At 42.7% G+C, this 20,839-nt stretch overlaps 1 protein-coding gene across 1 annotated transcript in view; it reads left to right on the top strand.

Moving 5' to 3' along the window:
* The window catches only part of DSCAM (DS cell adhesion molecule), a 690,454-nt gene that overhangs the window by 26,558 nt on the left and 643,057 nt on the right, over positions 1 to 20,839 (top strand). The window lies entirely within an intron of this gene.

Below are 20,839 nucleotides of genomic sequence, written 5' to 3'. Positions count from 1 at the left end.
TTTTAAGGTGAGTTCTTGCTCCTTGCAACTTAATTGGAAAGCCATGCAGAACTTGGCTCAGTTTTCCTGTGTTGCACATCTTTGGATAATGCCTATTAGATGCTTTTGGGAAATCGTCGTGATGAGCATTGAATGTGGCGTAATGGGTTATAAATGATTGGTTTTCTTTACATGTCCTTGTGCACACGTGCGTGAGTGAATGCATGCCCACACACGCATTCTAATGTCACTACTGAATACTACCAACTTTGTGTCCATTTACACAGATATGAAACTGGAGCTAAACTCCCATGGTGAAAGAGCATTTGTATTACTTGTCTTATTGATTTGCTAGATAGTATAGGTTACTATTACAACAAGGACCATTAAAAAATCATTAAACTAGTACAAACTCCAAATCAAAAATTAAAATTTTCATCTTTATCATGCATTACAGTGAACTCTAGGGGATAATTGATGTTTCTGGCTTTCTTTAATATCATCTTGTAGTGAATTTAAAGTCCCTCACACTTCACTGAACAATAAATTCCTTGCTAGTATGTTCATTAATCAGAGTAATTTGTTAACTTACAGTATTGAAAAAAATACTGAGCTTAAGACTTAAATGTGATTGCAATAATCAGAATAGAGATTCACCTGTACAGTTTTATTTGCTAATTTTGATTCTTTAATGATTTTAACTGCTTTACTTTAGAGGTCATTTTAGTTTCTTGACCACAGATGGAGAAGCTTAATGACAAGTTAGTCTGGCTGAGCCCCAAATTGGAGTCAGGAACATTCAGATGTGCATGGCAGGGGTTTTTGTTTTGGGGAAGGGGAGAAATTGGTGTAATGTGTGGAACCTCCCACACTCGAGGGTCTAGGCTCAGGGACCCCCTACCACCTTATAGCCACCATCAAATAAGCAACCTCAGCGTCTGCCCTAGAAGAGGAAGAGAGCCAGGGAGAGTGACAACCTGCCTCTAAGTGCTTCTCCTTGGAGGTGACAGATGTCGCTTCTGTTACATTTATTTGATGAAGCAGGTCACACGGCCATGTCTGAATTTAATGGGACATGTGCCTGAAAGGAGAGAACCGGAAATCTGGGTGAGAAATAGAAATACCTACCAGGAGGTTATGTATCTATATCTATGCTCAGTCACTAAGTCATGTCCAAATCTTTGCAACCCCATGGACTACAGCCTGCCAGGCTCCTCTGTCCATTGAATTTTCCAAGCAAGCATACTAGAATGGGTTGCCATTTCCTCCTCAAATCTGTGTCTATATCTATGTCTATATAAATATCTATATCTATTCGTGTATTTCCCAGGTACCTTTAATTAATGGTATGCTTTCATTCATGTTTCACCTTTTTGTAATCTATGTGAAGAGACTTCTTTCTTCTGCCAACATGTGCCTAATGAAACTAAAAGGAGAGGAGTTTTACATGTGGTGAGGGAGGGGATGCTGACGTGCATATAACTCCCAGTGCAGTGAGGTCAGGGGTGGGTCAGAGGGAGCTGGTGGGGCTGCCGTGAGACAGCTCAGAGCTGAGAGCAATCAGGAGAGGCTGAAGCAGCTGTGCAGGTGAGCCCTGTCCATCCACCATGGTGATGTTTGGGAGCCACTGCTCAGCCCCATGGGGGCCAGAGTACCCCTAGGGGAAGCAGAGTAGCAAAGGTCTGCTGTTAACAGGTGAGTCTTGGGGCTCAAGGCCAGGGCTCTTGGGAAATCTTGGCCAATTTAAATGGGTATCTATTGTCCAGGCATTTCTTTCCAATGAAAAAGAAATTTAAGATGGGTATATTCCTATAAAAATAAACAAAATGGCTTCTGTTGGCACAACATACTAATATTGCCCTTCATCTTGAGTAAATAAGGCTGAAAGAATAAGGCTGGGTTATATCCTTTTAGGGGTGAGTATACCAGCCAAGGTCTATCAGCATTTCCATGGGAGCGGCATGGTGTCATTGGCCATTCCTACCATGGTGTCACTCCTGGAGGGGGGCTTGGAAACCCACTCCAGTATTCTTGCCTGAAGAATCCCATGGACAGAGGAGGCTGGTGTGCTATGGTCCATGGGGTTGCAAAAGTTGAACACGGTGGAAGCGACTTAGCACATGCGCATGTACCATGGTGTCACTAGCTTCATGCACATTAGGTCATGCACCGATTTCTTCCCAGGGCAGGTCTGAGGTGGCCCACATGTGGACTCAGGGGTCAAGTTGCACCTTTTTGTTGTGTGAGTTCCTTATATCACTGATGTTAAGAATGTAAATGAGTTCATTTATATTTTGATCAGTCTTTGAAAGGAATTCAGTTATAGGCTGAATGTTTGCATCCTGACCCCCACTCCAAATTCATGTTGAAGTCCTCACCTGCTGAGATGGTGTTGGGAGGGGAGGCCTTTGGAAAGTGATTAGGGTTAGATGAGGTCCTGAGGGATTGGGTCCCCCCATGATGGGATTAATGACCTTGTAAGAGGAGAATGGAACTCTTTTGCAACACATGAACACAGGGTGTGAAGGCTGTCTGCAGCCCAGAAACTGAAAAGGCCCTCACCAACCCCCAACCATGCCAGCACTCTAATCTCCAACTTCCCGTGTCCAGAACTGTCAAGAGTAAATGTCTGTTTTTGACATTTTGTGTATTTTGTTATAGCAGCAGAGCTGAGACAGGTGGCAAGAAGGAATCTCAATCTCCCCAGGGGAGGAAGGGCGCCTTGTATCCAATGCTGCTGTATCCTCTGCTCTGTGGTCCACCTAGGCTCCTCTCCTGAGCCACAGGACACCCCGTGGTTGACCTTGACCCTCAGACTCTGGCACACAGGAAGATGAAAGTGAAAGCGTTAGTCACTCATTCGTGTCCGACCCTGTGGACTGTAATCCACCAGGTTCCTCTGTCCATAGGATTCTCCAGGCAAGAAGCGGTTGCCATGCCCTTCTCCAGGGGATCTTCCTGACCCAGGGTTGGAACCCGGGTCTCCTGCATTGCAGGTAGATTCTTTACCATCTGAGCCACCAGAGAAGACCCCAAAAGCATGCACCCAACATGGGGCTCAAACCCAGGACCCTGATGAGAGGCTAGCAGTTGTGTGAAGAGAAAACATCTCAGCCACACACCTTGCACGTAGTGTCCTCTTTTGATATGATGGTTCTTGTCTTACTGCCTTTTGAAATAAGCCAGGAAAAAGCAAGCGTGATGAGGTCTGAAGGCATTTTTAAAGCACCCTTATCAGTTTCATCCTCTAAGCAAAAATGAGAGCCTTTGACTATCGGATATGAATGCAGCCCAATAAAAATGTAGTACTCTGAGGAAGGATGGGCTTCAGGGGGTATTGTTGATATGAAGATGGATATGTAGGATCCTGCTGGAGAAGGACAATATCCATAACTCTGTGTCCAGGTTTCACTCAATAGCCTGTTGTGAATTTCTTCCTGGCTAGGGAGGCTGGCAGTCAGAGAGCCCAGCACTCCACGTCTGTTTCCTCTGATAAAATTCTGAAAATCTCACTGGAGGTTTAGCCACATTAACATCAAAGACACAGCCCAAGGGTAACCGGATTTGGAAAATTGAAAAAGCAAACATGTTACCATTCCCCCATTCCTGGAGAATTTGCCTCCCTCTTTCACACTGGCCCGATATTTCCCATCTGAACACCTCTGTTAGTGATGGCTCAAGGAGAATTTCATCTCTGAGGATCAATGAGTTTATGTCCAAGGATGATTATCTTCTTCCTGTATTTAGAGTAAAAGTGAACAATTTTCTGCCCAGATTAAATATCAAAGGACGTCAGTCCAGCACTTCACATGAAAAACGTGTGTTGTGGGTTTTGGCTGCTGTCTTTGGGTCTGGTCGTCACAGATAAGCCAGGGTTGTGCTTTAAGGAGCATCCCCTGCCTGAGTTTCCCCCCAGCCTCCCCACTGAGATGGCCTCAGCTTGTAGGAAGCTCAGGGGAGAGATTACTGTTCCGTGTGGCAGGTGAGAGCTGTAGCCCCTATATGGGCAAATATTACAAGAACATTTGAATCATTTTGCCTGGGGAAGCACGGAATGTTTCACAAAAGAAGTGATCATTTAAGACAGTCTTTGCATTTTAGTATGCAGAAAATAATTACATTGTATATATGAAGCCTGAAGGTTGTCTTAAGAACATTTCAGCAAACCTAAAACTAAAAGCAGATTTGATGTGATCTATTTTCATTTGGACTTTATTTTAGGCTTTCCGCCTGCAATGCAGGAGACCTGGGTTTGATCCCCGGGTTGAGAAGATCCCCTGGAGAAGGAAGGGAAAGGCTACCCACTCCAGTATTCTAGCCTGGAGAATTCCATGGACCGTTTAGTCCATAGGGTCACAAAGAGTCAGACACGACTGAGCGACTTTCACTTTTTTTTAGATGGAGAGAGGCACACAGCTGTTGGCGGCAGGAATAGTGATGTTGCAGTGGGCGGTGTGTTTGCCTGCTGTGTTCTGTTCCTGTCACACAGAGCTCTTCGAGTCTGTGGTCCCTCTTTCTAAGGCACTTACATTTTAATTTGACTTCTAGTCACCGGGCATTTTCAAGGCATTCTCTTAGATAGCTGCTCATGTTGCCATGGTGAGTTCTGCCCTCAAGGTGCTTATAAGCAAAAGGAATCAGATCAACATCAAAGTGATATAAAGAGCAGACCTATAGTCATATGAAAGCTTTGTCTTTGACTTTTAAGGTACCAGAAAGTTGCATAATTAAGAAGCATTTAACACTCATTAAAAGTAAATTTATACAGCCAAATGGAAACTGTAAGAGAAATATCTTTTTATCTATCTATCCACCCATCCATCCATCTACCTATCTATTATCTATATTGATATTCAGCAAATGGGAGCCTTATTTCGAACACTGGAAATTATTCTTAGCACAAGAAGTATGCAGCAAACTGAAATTGAATGGGTGGCTGTTTTGTTCAGTCACTAAGTTGTATCTGACTCTTCGACTCCATGGACTACAGCATGCCAGACTTCCCTGTCTTTCACTATTTCCCAGAGTTTGCTCAGATTCGGGTCCACTGAGTAGGTGATGCTCTCTAACCATCTCATTCTCTGCCATTCCCTTCTCTCTTTACCTTCAATCTTTCCCAGCATTAAAGTCTTTTCAAATGAATTGGTGCTTTACATCAGGTGGCCAAAGTATTGGAGCTTCAGCTTCACCATCAGTCCTTCCAGTGAATATTTAGGAATATTCAAAGAGTAGGGGAGATGTAATATTTTCACTGTGCTGTATTTTGGGGATCAGGCTAACTGAAAAATATATTCCACATGGAAGTTGACCAGAAGGGAGGGTCCTGTTCTCTTTCTTTTTTAAAAGCCATTAATTTATTATAATTTTGCCTTTTAAGTCTGTTGCTCACTAAATTAGTTTTTGCATGTTATTCTACTGCCACCTGAAAGTAATTAAAACTCGGATTGTTTACAGATCTGGAGAAAGCTCACATACCAGTGAGGCTGGAGGTCATACTGATGATGGACACAAGCCTGGCTTTCCAAAAATGACCCAGTAATGCGACCCCAAAAGACCCAGAGTAAACAGAAAGCCTTCTGATAGTCTTCATGAAGAAGACAAATCCCCACATTCAAAATTAGAAACTGCACCTTGTAGATCGTAGCCTGAAACAAATAAAAAATATGTTTCTGACTTCTGAACCACTGAGACAAGAGAGAGAGTGACTCATGGCGATAGGCCTGATAACATAATATTTAAACGAACAAAAACAGAAACAAGAAAGTTTGGTACCAAATTTAGCTCAGAGCATCTGTGGAGTATGTGTGTGTGAGGGTGTGTGTGTATGTGTGTGCGTAAGACCCCTGTTCTGCTGTGATAGCATGAGCCATTAGGTCAGCCAACAGTACCCCTTGCTTTCCTACTCCGAGTGTTACCTGGAGAATGTGGCTTCTAATTGCAACTCTGACACAGATTCTCTGGGCAACACAGGGCAACTTTCTTCTGCTGCAGCTTCCTCATGGGATAAAGGTTGGTTTCACTGGTTCCCTTTACAATACAATAGCAGAATACTAAAACTGCAAGTTAAATAATCTCCTTTTGAGCCAACTACTGTCCAAGTTATTTTTCTTCATCTTAGATTTAATCTCATAGAATTTTAATTTGAGTGTGTGTCAAGGGTTCGGTTATTCACTGGGAAGACTCCCAAGACCCTGCAGCCAGGCCTTCTGTGCTCACTGCTGAGGTTTTTCCCACCGTGAAAGGGTGCAGAGCACAATCAGCACAGGGAAAAGGCACCCGGGGAGAAATCGGAAGGAAACCAGGTGTGAGCTTCCAAGAGTTCGTTCTCCCTGGAGTCACAGGGAATGCACTTATTCCCCCAGCAAAGAGCAGTGATGGATATGAAATGCTGTCTATCGGGAAGCTCATTGAAGACTTGCTACCCACAGTTTTTACTGAGGGGCTTGTCACATAGGCATGTGCCTGACATGTCCCCAGATTCCAGACTTCTAGGAGGAAAGCAGGTGTTCAGCATAAGCAGTATTTTTACATTTTAGGTATAGTGAGCCACTCTTATCCACTGTGGGACTAGTAACCCTTCTGGAATTCTCCAAGGGTAGCAGCCTCAGACCAGCTGTGTTAACTCTTCTCTGTACAATGCAGCTTCTTCAATGATGGTGCCTTGCCATTTTCTCTCATTTTCTCACTCATTCAACCATAACTTTTCAAATATGCCCAGTACCAAAGGCTGGAAAAAAACACATGAATAAGACATACTTTGAGGACTTTATCACCTCCTACCCATATTTCACAGCCTATAGATAGATCTCACCCGAAATTCTTTAATATCTCCAAGCACATTGACCCAGATTCCTTCCTGGCTCCACTTGAATGTCAATATAGTTTCATTTTATGTTCAGCTATTAGCGATCGCCTGCCTGTTCTCCTCTCTATCTGTGATTTTGGTTCTTCCTAGACTTGAGAAACAGATGGTAAACCTAGTCATTCAGATGTCATTTGGGCCCAAGTGCATTTTCTGGTCTCTTGCTCATTTGTGAAGTTTCATTTCAGCAAAATTGAAGATACTAACAGGATCATTCATGAAATATTATCAGGCAGTGATGACAATAAATAATACTGTTGATATTATCACTGCTAAGTCACTTCAACCGTGTCTGACTCTGTACGACCCCATAGACGGCAGCCCACCAGGCTCCCTCGTCCCTGGGATTCTCCAGGCAAGAACACTGCAGTGGGTTGCCATTTCCTTCTCCAATGTGTGAAAGTAAAAAGTGAAAGTGAAGTCGCTCAGTTGTGTCCGACTCTTTGAGACCCCATGGACTGAAGCCTACCAGGCTCCTCTGCCCATGGGATTTTCCAGGCAAGAGTACTGGAGTGGGGTGCCATTGCCTTCTCCGGATATTATCACTATCATCAAGTAAAATCAGATGTCATGAATCGAAATTTGTGTGGGCAATGTGCCATAGTATAAGAAAGCAGGATTCAAGATTTCCAAACATAGTTTTTGACTCAGAATAAGAAAAGTAAAAGTGAGGTCACTTCAGTCGTGTCCAACTCTTTGCGACCCCATGGACTATAGCCTGCCAGTCTCCTCTGTCCATGGGATTTTCCAGGCAACAGTACTGGAGTGGGTTGCCATTTCCTTCTCCAGGGGATCTTCCTGACCTAGGAATCGAACCTGGTTCTCCCACATTGCAGGCAGATTCTTTACTGTCTGAGCCACCAAGAAATTCCTTCAGAATAAGAGGTCAGCGAGAAATCAAGACCGAGACCTGAGATAAACATGAATAATGCTGGGCTCTTAATGCTGCGTCCTCTTATGTACTGGGCAAGTCCAAGTGGAAGAAGGTCCCTCACTAGGTATGTTTGTGGCAGGAGCTCCAAGCAGAGGCACCATGCTTGTCTGCCCTTTCTGGTTTAACTTCCGGGCAGATGGGTCAGGACAGTAAAACTTCCAGCATCCCAGACTTCTTCCCTTCTCAGCATCCCCATCAGCAACAGAATCCCCCAGTTCAGATAGTTGCATCATGGTCTTCTCCCTCCCCAGCCCGCTGAGCCTGGCTGACCATTCACAGCAATTAATTTTAACTACCCTTCACTGTCTCTCCAGATCTTTGGATATTTCTGTCAATCTTTTCCGTGTTGTTGAAAGGGGCTTCCGAGCTTTTCCTAGTTCTTAAGCTGCCCACTCCCAGGCCCTTGTGGACCTACTCTCTAATGTTCAAAAAATAGTGTCTTTTACTACATTGTGTCTGAAACCAGCTCTCTCCAGTGACCTCTCCTACCTTAAACATTGGATTCATCATGGTTTCTTTTTTTTTTTTTCTGTTTGTTTCCAGTCTACTTCCCGACCAGTGCTGTGGTCATGACCCCCCTGACTTTTCTAGGCCTGTTTCCATCTGTTTTCTCCACTGTGGCCTCTGCCATCACCTCTTCATTGATTACTGTATGTCTTATGACACAGGTGCTCAGCTCCCCCAATTTTAAAGAACACTTTCCTTTGCCAGCTTCCATACCATAATGAAGGATAGGGAAACCTGGTGTACTACAGTCCTCGGGGTCCCAAAGTGTTGGACACAAGGTAGCTACTGAACAACAACAACAATGCTTTCATTCATTCATTTTCCCTGGAAAATTTGTTAAAAGAATAGTCTATACTCATTATTATTCCTATCTGTAGTGATTTGGTCTATGCCCCTTACCTTCTACTGAAGCTTACCTTGTCAAGGTTCCTCAAGGCTTCCTAATATGTGTCTCTTGGTGCACATTCTCTCTGACCTCCTCCTCCACTGGCCGCCCCTCTACACATCCATGGGGGACTTTCTCCTGTCTGTTTCTTCACTTTCTTTTTCCTTGAGTTCACATCTTTTCTTCCCTGCTCAGAAATGTGAATAGACTCCCAAACTCAGTCCTTACCACCTCCCTTTCTCAATCTTCACTTTCTCCATTTTTCATTTCATCCCTTTGCCAGACTTCATCCATCACTTCTGCAGATCTTGACTTTGGATCTGTCTTCTCTCTGGGGATTGATCAATTCCAATCTCTGCCTGCTCCCTTCCTGCCGCTTCCAGCAGAAAATAACTAACATAGAACAAAACTTTCCCCCCCAACCATGAGTGAAATTGCCTTTACATTACTCTTTTATTTTGATAATAACTATTAGTTTCCAAACAGTCACTGCCTTGGTGGCTTAAAATAACAGGAATTCGCTCTGTCACAGTTTAGGGAGCCAGAAGTCCAAGGTCAAGGTGTCAGGAAGTCCGTGCTCTCTGAGAAATCTAGGGGAGCGGCTGTCCCATGGGTCTCTCCCAGTCCATGGGTCTCTCCCAGGTTTGGTGCTTCCTGCTGTCCTTGGTGTTCCTTAGCTGTGGACACACACGCCAGTCTCTCTCTGTCATCACTTGGCTGTCTTCCTACGTGTGTGACTCTGTGTCTCTTCTCTGTTTGTCATCACTTGGCTGTCTTCCTACGTGTGTGACTCTGTGTCTCTTCTCTGTTTGTCATCACTTGGCTGTCTTCCTACGTGTGCGACTCTGTGTCTCTTCTCTGTTTATAAGGACACCAGTTATGTTGAATTAAGGACCCACCTACTCCAGTATAACTGCTTTTTGAAAAATTCCATCTGCAAAGACCCTATTTCCAAATAAGGTTTCATTCTGAGCTCCCAGGAAGGGCATGAATTTAGGGAGAACAGTGTTCGACCCAAAACATTAATAAATCCTGTTAGTTTTTTTGACTCTCTCTCTCCTATTTTACATCTTTCTATTTCCTGCTTGACCCATAATAGACAACTGATAAATACTTATTGAAGAGGATCCTTAAACACATTTTTTTTAAAAAAGAAGGAAACAAAAATCAGAAAGCCTCAGCAGTATGGCAAGATGTGCCAGCACCCAGCAGTTCCTGGGCTGCCCCCAGCCCCGCCCCAGCCGAGTCAGAACGCCAGCTGGCAGCTGCCCACTTCCTCCCAGCTGCCTCTCCTTCAGCTCTGAGGAGCTCACACTCACAATCACGCTGGGCTGGGGGCCAGGATGAGACAGAATCAAAGTGGTCCTGGGCCAAGACACCAGGCCTTGAGGGAAACTGCTTGACTTGCATTTTCAGATCATGCTATGGACAGAATTGTGCCCTCACACCCAAATGCAAAAGTTCTAATCCCCACGTGTCTGTATCTGGAAATGGGGTCTGTAGATGGTAAGTAAGGTTGGATGAGGTGGTAAGCTTTGAGCCCTAATCCCTTAGGACTGTGGCTGTGTAAGAGAAGAGACCTATGAGTCCACAGTGAGAAAGCAAAAGATCCTACCAGACCCTGATCTTGCTGGGACCCTAGTCTTGGACTTCCAGCCTCCAGAATTATGAGAAATAGACATGTGCTGGTTAAGCCACTGAGTCTGTGGTGTTCTGTTAGGGCAGCCCAAGCCAACACAGATAATATACATATAAACTCAGTTTTTGAATTTAATTCTGCAATTCTTGAGCTCCACGTGTTACTGTACTCCCCTACTCAACTTTTTGGGTTGTGTGATACTGCATAGGGCTTCCCCTTTGGCTCAGTGGTAAAAAGTCTGCCTGCCAGCGCAGAAGACACAAGAGACATGGGTTCGATTCCTGAGTGGGGAAGATTCCCTGTAATAGGAAATGGCAACCCACTTCAGTATTCTTGCCTGAGAATTCCATGGACAGAGGAGCCTGGCAGTCTACAGTCTATGGGCTTGCAGTGAGTTGGACACGAGTGAGCATTCTTAGGATACTGTATAGCATGTATGTAATACCATATTACACATATGAAGCAGTCTGATGATTCAGTGAGCACTCCTATTTTCAATGAATGATACAATTTTCATGTGCAGTGGATTATTTGACATCTCAGAGTCCCATGTTTCCCTTCTCTAAAAGAAATTGAGTCCTTTATTAGTAGAAAAATGAAATACAATGCCCCCTTATCCATAGGGGATACTCTCCAAGACCTCCAGTGGATGCCTGAAACTGGAGCGTACCAAGCCCTATATATGCTGTATTTTTCCTATTCATAGCTACTTTTGGTGCAGTTTAACTGATAAATTGGCACAGTAAGAGAATATCTGAATTGCCAGTATCACTATTCTTGCTTTGGGGCCTTTATTAACAGAATAAGGTTTATTAGAACCAAGAGGGTTCCTAAGTGACAGAGCAGTGTGTAGCTTACTCCACGTGGGTACGCCAGACAAAGGGGTGAGTCACATCCCATATGGGATGGAGCAGGTGGGGCAGAATTTCACCATGCTACTGAGAACAGTGCACAATTGAAACGTTATGAATTATTTATTTCTGAAATTTTCCACTTAATGTTTTTGGACTGCAGTTGATAGCCGGTATCTGAAACCTTAGAAAGCCAAACCGTGGATAAGTGGGGTTGATCCTAAACCTCCCAAATGACTAGCGGTCTGAAAACTTACATGCAATACAATCTTTCTTCTGTAAATACCCCAAGTTCCAAAGTCAGTTTCAAGGTAACTGTGGTTTCATTGGACGAACTCAGTAGTGAAACATCTACAACTAAGCCGTATTTGGACAGTGGCATTGACTGTGCTGTGTCCATGTGTCGGGAAGTAGAAAGAATATTCACAAAATATTTCAGGCTGTTTAGTTTCTGGAATACTGTGAGGATACCTAGTATTGCCCATTCAGAATTGGGCTGTATAAAGATGGTGGTGCAGTTGTTAAAGAATCTGCCTGCCATTGCAGGAGATGTGGGTTCGCTCTCTGGGTCAGGAAGATCCCCTGGAGTAGGCAATGGCAGTATTCTTGCCTGGGAAGTCCCAGGGACAGAGGAACCTGGCGGGCTAGAGAGTCGGACAGGACTGAGCAACTGAGCACGCGCACTCACACACACACACAGATTGAAAATCCTCAGCATGCATTACTATGCAGGAGGGCATGGCTATGATGTTCTTTTCAGAGAAGCTGATAAGCATACACAGTAAATAAGGAAATATGAACTTCCTAACATCTCTCAGTAGGGCCACGTGCTCTTCCAGAGAAAGCTTCAGGCTTCTGTTCACCTTCCATTTTGCAGTCCGCATGAGGGCTTGAGTTTAAACTCGGAGAGATGAGGCTTTGAGTCACAATTTCACAGCTGTGAGAGCTTCATTAATTAATTGCCTCTCTGTGGAATTGAACATAGTGTTTTTATAAAGACTGGAAATGCCAGGAAGGGTGTTCCATGAATTATACATTTTTAGCCAGTTCTTGCTCTCTGGTTGTATACTCAGCTCTCTCATCAGAGGTTGCAAGATAGAGTCTGAAGCCATCAGCCATGTTCAGGTTCCAGATCCACCCTGGACCAAGCTGTGACCTCGGGTTTATCACACAGTCTTTCCATGTCTCAATTCCTCAGTCATAACATGGGAACAACAATAAAATGCTGTAACATTGCAATGATTTAATACATGTAACGTGCTTAGAACACTGGTTGACATAAAATTTGGCATTATTACTGTTGTCATTATTATCTCTTGTCTATCTAAAGTGTTCCTGCTGCAGAAACTGGGTGGTCAGAACCCATGCCATAGTCCAAAACAAATAAGACATTCCTTACATGGAGCTTGTTAGGGATGAGAACAGAAGTAATTCTATTTAAGAAGAGTTGTTAAAATACAAGGCATCCTGAAGAAAAAGAAAAGTGAAAATGTTAGCTTCTCAGTGAACTGTAGCCCTCCAGGCTCCTCTCTCTGTGGGGTTTCCCGGGCAAGAATACTGGAGTGGGGTGTCATTCCCTTCCCAACCCACTGATCAAATCCAGATCTCCTGCATTGCAGGCAGATTCTTCACCATCTGAGCCACCAGGAAATCCTGAAGAAGTTGTGGGTAAATGATCTGAAATCTTCCAAATTCAAAGCATTATAGCGCTACCGAGTAGTCACACTGCTGCTGCTGCTGCTGCTGCTAAGTCGCTTCAGTCATGTCCGACTCTGCAACTCCATAGGCGGCAGCCCACTAGGCTCCTCTGTCCCTGGGATTCTCCAGGCAAGAACACTGGAGTGGGTTTCCATTTCCTTCTCCAATGCAGGAAAGTGAAAAGTGAAAGTGAAAGTGAAGTCGCTCAGTTGTGTCCGACTCCCAGCTACCCCATGGACTGCAGCCTTCCAGGTTCCTCCATCCATGGGATTTTCCAGGCAAGAGTACTGGAGTGGGGTGCCATTGCCTTCTCCAGTAGTCACATTGGATTTTATCAAAATAAACAACGCTTTATTAAATGTTTCCTTAAACAGAAATTTGATGACATAAAATGAGCAACAGACTAGAATGAAATGATCCTATTTTTTGCCTTAACCATCATAGATAAATCAGAATATATGCTTATAGGAAGGGTTTGGACTTAGATTAAAACATTTGGGTTATTAAATAGCTAACAATGTAACTCAGGTTCTATCTGATGACTTCACAACAACCTCATAGGTCAGTATTCTCATCAGCCCCCTTTATAGGTGAAGAAACCGAGGCACAAAGATTTCAGTAATCTGTACAAGATCCTATCTTGCAATTCTCTCGCTCTAAAAGATAGAGGTTTTGCATTAAAAGAAACCTTCTTTCAGTCCATAGTCCATAAATGCATAATAGTCAACACAAGTTGTCAACTGCCTGACACACAACTTTAGCAGCCTTAACTTGAGAGCAGGAACTTGTGTAAGCAAGTAAAACATGTTCAGATATGGTATGATCCAAACCAGGCTTAGCTTTCTGGACATTTAATCTATTTAGAGCAGTACTCTTGCCTGGAGAGGCCCATGGATGGAGGAGCCTGGTAGGCTCCAGTCCATGGGGTCGCTAAGAGTCGGACATGACTGAGTGCCTTCACTTTCACTTTTCATTTTCATGCATTGGAGAAGGAAATGGCAACCCACTCCAGTGTTCTTGCCTGGAGAGTCCCAGGGACAGAGGAGCCTAGTGGGCTGCCGTCTATGGGGTCGCACAGAGTCGGACACGACTGAAGCGACTTAGCAGCAGCAGCAGCATTGCAGTTTGAGAACAATAAACCTAGGGTTCTTTGAAATAGTGTTACACATCTAAAGAAAAATCAAAATAGATGAAATTGACTAGGATAAAAAATAATTTTCTTAATTTCAATTTTATTTAGAACTGGCCTGGGACTTCCTTGACAGTCCAGTGGTTAAGAACTGCACCTTCCAATATGCGGCTGTGGGTTTGATCCCTGGTGGGAGAGCTGAGATGCTACATGCCTCCTGTCCAAAAAAACAAAACATAAAAGCAGAAACAATATTGTAACAAATTCAATAAAGACTTTAAAATGGTCCACATCATAAAAAGGAAATCATTTGGGTCAGTTTTAATGAAGTGGATGAACCTAGAACCTATTATACAGAGTGAAGTAAGTCAGAAAGAGAAAGATAAACATTGTATTCTAATGCATATATACGGAATCTAGAAAAATGGTACTGAAGAATTTATTTACAGGGCAACAATGGAGAAACAGACATAGAGAATAGACTTATGGACATGGGGAGAGGTTGAGATGTATCATGGAAACTTACATTATCATATGTAAAATAGATAGCCAATGGGGATATGCTGTATGGCTCAGGAAACTCAAACAACCCCTCTAGGTTGATACAGGGGCTCTGTATCAACCTGGAGGGGTGGGATGGGAGGGAGATGGGAGGCAGGTTCAAAAAGGAGGGGATATATGTATACCTATGGCTGATTCATGTTGAGATTTGACAGAAAACACCAAATTCTGTAAAGCAATTATCCTTCAATAAAAAATAAATAAATTTAAATAAATAAATAAATAGGCCCTTCCCATTGACTTCAAGTGTGGTGTTACGATGCCTGATACATGTTGTTGTTAGTCTCTAAGTCATGTATGACTCTTCAGGACTGAATGGACTGTAGCCCACTAGGTTCCTCTGTCCATGGGATTTCCCAGGTAAGAATACTAGAGTGTGTAGCCATTTCCTTCTCCAGGGGATCTTCCCGACTCAGGGATCGAACATGCATCTTGTGCATCGGCTGAAAGATTCTTTGCCACTGAGCCACCAGGTTGGCCTACCTGTTAAACAGTAGGGGTTTAATAAACATTTGTTGAATGAATGTCAGATGAGCAGCTTTTCCATCAAAGTGGTGGTGCTATTCCGTTTTGAATTATTCTTATTGCTTTATGGAGAGATCTTACTTTCCTATACATTATTTTCTTCTTCTGCTAAGAACAACCTTATATCAACCTCTTCACTCAAGGCAGAGTGTCTGGGCAGGCATATCACAGGTAATCCTGGAGTTCTCAGCTCACTTTCGCACATAGATATCCAAATTCCCAATATTTAGTAGTCCCAAAGCAAAAGCTGTCTCCTTTTATTTTCATGAAATGATTTTATTTTTGTAACAGCCTTACAATTTTATATTGCAGTATCTTCTGGAGAAGGGCATGGCAACCCACTCCAGTATTCTTGCCTGGAAAATCCCATGGACAGAGGAGCCTGGCAGGCTACAGTCCATAGGGTTGCAAAGAGTTGGACACGACTGAAGTGACCAGTCGTTTCTGTTAACACGCATCTGTTAAAATATAGCACAGTATAAGTCAATAAAAACCCTTATTTCAAGATATTTAGAGGTGTTTTATAGCATTTGTTGATGCACTGGGTCCACAGCCAAGTCATTGTTCCTGAGACATCACCTTTTTTTTGTTCATCTGAAGAGGGCACACACACTGGTGTGCACAGAGTGTCAGCTCTTTATGACTGTTGTGTGGGGGTGTGCGTGGGTGTGCTTGTTTCAAATAGGTATCAGTGTGCTCCACGAATTTATGGTGCTGCCTCCAAAACTGTAGAATTTCTGAGTGGAAGAGTTTCAGTATCTTTCTGACCTTGACAGTGGAGCCCTGGAAAGGTCACATGGTGAGCAGCAGGAAGAGTGGTCCTTAGCCAGGGAGCCCCCCAAATGAGCCTGGACGAGGATGTGAATGCTGCCTGGACCATCCTTCCAGATCCATCACGGGATCAGATTTCTCATCTGAAAATGATGTATTGGAAGAGGAAAGAGTCATCTGGGCAGCTAGTGGCAAAGAGGGCTCAAACCTGGGATTTTCGGTGGCTGTTTTGGCACAAGTGATTTTAAATTCTTTCATTGCTGTCATTTAAGCATTGCATATGCATAAGATATTGCTTTTAAAGTTGCCATTTTTAAAAAATTATATGACCCATTTAAAAAGGGCACAGATGAGATAGAGGCACAAAGAAATAACTTACTCAAAGTGAATAGATTTACCTTGTTGAAGAACAAGCAAAGACTAATGGGCACTTTTAATTATTGATTTAAAAGAAATTCATTGAAAACTGTATAACTCAAAATGAATCATTTTGAAATAGACCTAAAACTCTGAGTTTCTAAATTTTTTTCAGTATCAAATATTTAAAATGCATTTTGTATTTTGATGCAAATAGTATGTTGTATATCTGGGAATGTTTACTGGTGGTTTCAGAAAAGAAAAACCATATATATATATATATATATATATGTATGTATATATGTGTGTGTGTATATATGTTTTCTATTAAGGAATATACATGTATATTCCTTAATAGAAATGTCCTTAGATCAATGTTTCTTGAGTTTTTTTTTTTGGATCAGGGATGTGCTGAGGAGATAATGAAGACTATAGAACAGTGGATCCACAGGAAAACACATTAGCACCCAAACCTGCCTTAATTTTCCTTTTCCCTTCCCTTCAACCTTACCACCCGTTTGCACCCTCTCAAGCCCATCCTCCTCCCCGTGACCCAGATTAACTAGGCATTCATACCACCTGCAATAGAGATGTTAGGTAGCTTCTTTTTCTGTCTCTCTCCCCACCCCTCTCTTTTTGAATTCAGTTTTATATGGAAAACTGCAGCCTCCCTCTTTGTCTGATGTCTTATTTGTCCTTGCTCCTTTGGTTCCATCTGTTACGCATACATTTTCCCCCTTCTGTGCCCTGTGCATTGTACCAGTCACTTTCACTGCAATTGTTCTTGTACCCAGAAAAGCAAGGGGTTTTTATAAGAAGCCTTCATCAAGTCATTTTCAAACTGCAGATGATATTAAGAGAGAAAGGCCATACTGAGTACGCCCCCTCCCTAATTAGATGGTGAAATTTTTAGTACTTGGCACTGTTATCTGTTCAAATTGAAACCCTATCATTGAAAAAGCCAAACGAACTTGAAACTATGGAGGGCCATTTCCCAAAAGGGAAGGCAGCCAGACGCCAGCCCTCCGTGGGGAGCCAGAGCACATGCCGTCTACATGCACGTGACAGGATTCCATAGCTCCCATCTCTGAGTTAAGTCATTTGCTCAAAGGAAAAATTATCCTAGGGTTCAGGATCTTTAAAAAATGGTCTGTATGACAGGTTACCCCGTGAGTAACCAGATGTTGAAGAAAAGTATATTTCAGGCTTCCCTCCTCCCCACATGCTCAGTCATGTCTGACTCTTTGTGATGCCGTGGGCTGTAGCCCGCCACGTTTGTCTGTCCATGGAATTCCCCAGGCAAGAATACTGGAGTGGGTTGCCATTTCCTCCTCCATATGACAAGTTACTCCATGAATAACCAAATATTGAAGAAAAGCATATTTCAGGCTTGTGGGTAATTTTTAACTGATTCACAGAGTTCATTCAGGGCTCATAAACTGGGCATTACTTTCTGTGAGTCTGTGTCCCAGTCATCCCCTCTTCTGTTGAATTCTACTCAATCTGTTGTCATTAAATGAAAAGACATACAAGTGTATGTTTCAATCACTTCCTCTTCTGCTGAACTCTAACCTTACCATCACTCAGTGAGGAACATATAAGCATCCTGTTACGGTCAAGCAGGCCTTCAGTGATTCTGCGGTGAGAGGTTTCCATGGATCTCTGAGTCTGTTTCAGATGTGAGCCATAGAACCTCGGGTGTCTTTGAGGTCTGATGCACACTCTTCACTGGACTCCTTACATGATTTATTCATGTCTTCAACACGTGAATCCAGGTTTATTTCCCCGAATTGCTTGCTCTTGTTTACTGGGTTTGATTTGTTGAAAAAAAAAAAAAGATGAATACATATACTGTGGCTTCTCAGCAAATTGTATAAATCTTTCACGTTTTACAAAAGACAAATATATATATGTTCCTCTCTTCCTTTATCAAAATTACCAAATGTTTATGAATACCTTTGACTTTCATTGAAATTTTTAAAAGTTGTAGATAGTAAGTTCATGCATCATTATTAATCTTCTAAAGAAAAATAATGAAGCTGAAAAACTTATTTCATGTATTTAAAATATACACTGATTGTACATTAATCACTAATCTCCAATCTTATTGTCTATTTTCTGTACATGGGGAAAAATATATCCAAAGTTGCTTTTGTTTTAGGATCTTTTAATGAGATTAAGCTGGACTTCCCAGGTGGTTCAGTGGTAAAGAATCCACCTGCCAATGCAGGAGACACAGGAGATTTGATCCCTGGGTTTGATCCCTGGGTAAAGAAGATCCCTTGGAGGAGGAAATGGCCACCCACTCCAGTATTCTTGCCTGGAGAATCCCATGGACAGAGGGCTACAGTCCATGGAATTGCAAACAGTCGGATATGACTTAGCGATTAAGCATGAGCACAAGCACACCACGAAGATTAAGCTACATTTTATTAATAGTGGTTATTGATTTATAGATCTTTTATATGTGCCATTTTGAAATAGTTATCCAGGAGGAGAACAGGAAGGCCTATAGACATGTGATTTAGGATATTTCTGTTTTGAATGGTCTATTACATTGAGATAGAATGAGTGTCCAGTATTTTAAACCCCATGAGTAACAGCAGAAGTATTAAAGGTGATGAGATTCAGAGCCTACATAAAGCTTCAGTAAAATTCTTTGTATATATCAGGTTATTACATAGGACCCCAAATCCAGTTTTGCAGAGAAACTTGTTTATTAATAACTGTTCTATGAAACCAGAATTTAAAGAATAATGGGAAAAAAGAGCAATTTAGAGTGGACTTTTCCCTTTAATTTAAATTTGGGGTATTTACCTTTAGTCTCAAATCCTTTTTAAAAGGAATTAGGTGGGACAGAAACTATAAATTAGGGACAGTTATCTGAACTTGGTTGTAGAAGTGAAGTCGTTGAAGTTGGGGTCCTGTAAGAGGAACTGCACACACATCGGACAGAAATGAAGGAAAACTAGAGGCAGAAAGGGACAGCAAGTAGGCCACATGTGTACACTTCATTCTCTGCACGCGTATTCTCTCTGACGACTGCATGATTTATTCAAAGATTTATTGATTTTCTTCTCTGCTCTAGTCTGCTGACCTGCTTTTGCCGACAGGTTTGTGTGCCCCAAACCAATCTGACAGTCATGAGTATGCTATCGTATAAGTCCCCGTGGTCTGCAGCAAATATGTTATATCTAGTCCTTATCAACAGTAAGTGAACACAGGAAGAGAGCCATTGGCACACCTTCCTTTAATGTGCTGTAAAAGGAATTCAGAGATGCCAACCTGGAACAGATGTGAGTGTGTGTGTGTGTGTGTGTGTTTATGTATGTGTAAATGTTAGAGTGGAAGTTGTGGCTGTTTTTACTCTTAGTACCAGACATTAAGTGATACTTACTTCGGTAAAAATGCCCTATGAGATCTGTGATTTGCTTCAGGTTAATTCAGTGATCTCCTAAAGGAGATTAGTCCTGGGTGTTCATTGGAGGGACTGATGCTGAAGCTGAAACTCCAATACTTTGGCCACCTGATGCAAAGAGTTGACTCATTGGAAAAGACCCTGATGCTGGGAGGGACTGGGGGCAGGAGAAGAAGGGGACGACAGAGGATGAGATGGCTGGATGGCATCACCAACTCAATGGACATGAGTTTGGGTAAACTCCGGGAGTTGGTGATGAACAGGGAGGCCTGGCGTGCTGCAATTCATGGGGTCGCAAAGACTCGGGTATGACTGAGCGACTGAACTGAACTGAACTGAACTGAATTCAGTGCATTGGGGGTGGGGTTCAGCAGGACTTGACCATTGTTGAAATAGGTGATGGATACAAGCAGGTTCCTTATACTTATTTTTGTATTTTGTATACGTTTAAAATATTCTATAAGGAAACATTGAAGAATGCACACCTGCATAACAAACCATGATCATTTGTCATGTGAACCTTCAGAGCACACGGTTCAACACGAGTGGTTGGCACATCAAGCCAGGAGTAGGCAGATTATGAATGTCATAGATTAAAAATTAATGCTGTATTAAGTGAAATGTTGTTTTCCTGCTGGTTATGAGCTCTGAAATTCTGGTACAAGACTAGAACCATAAAAAACATCCTTTAAATCAGTGATGTTTCTCCAAGTTGAGGGTATTCCCTCTCAGTTAATAAAATGGAATATTTTCAACCAGCATTTTTCAAGCTGGGTCCATGGAGGGGCTAAGAGAACAGGGAAAAGGTCATGTCGGTTCTGGGTTCACACTTTTTAGAGAGGAATGTATTAAACTGCAGCAACACAGTTCTTTGCTTTGGAACTGGAGCAATACAATGCATGCATGCTCAGTTTTGTCTGACTCTTTGCGACTCCATGGACTGTAGCCCACCAGGCTCCCCTGTCCATGGGATTTTTCAGGCAAGAATACTGGAGTGGGTTGCCCTTTCTTCCTCCAGGGGATCTTCCCTACTCAGGGATTAAAGCCACATCTCTTGTGTCTCCTGCACTGCAGGTGGATTCTTTACCACTGAGCCACCTGGGATGCCCATTTTGGAACCATGTACCATAAATTCTAAGAGATCATGTCAAATGTTATTTTTATTAACTTTTTTATTTTCTTAGATAGCCCATGATACTCTTTCGGATACAACTTGGGAAACA

The sequence above is a fragment of the Bos taurus genome, chromosome 1, assembly GCF_002263795.3.
Source record: "Bos taurus isolate L1 Dominette 01449 registration number 42190680 breed Hereford chromosome 1, ARS-UCD2.0, whole genome shotgun sequence".
NCBI classification, from domain to species: Eukaryota; Metazoa; Chordata; class Mammalia; order Artiodactyla; family Bovidae; genus Bos; species Bos taurus.
This window is presented reverse-complemented; position numbering and strand designations above follow the sequence as displayed.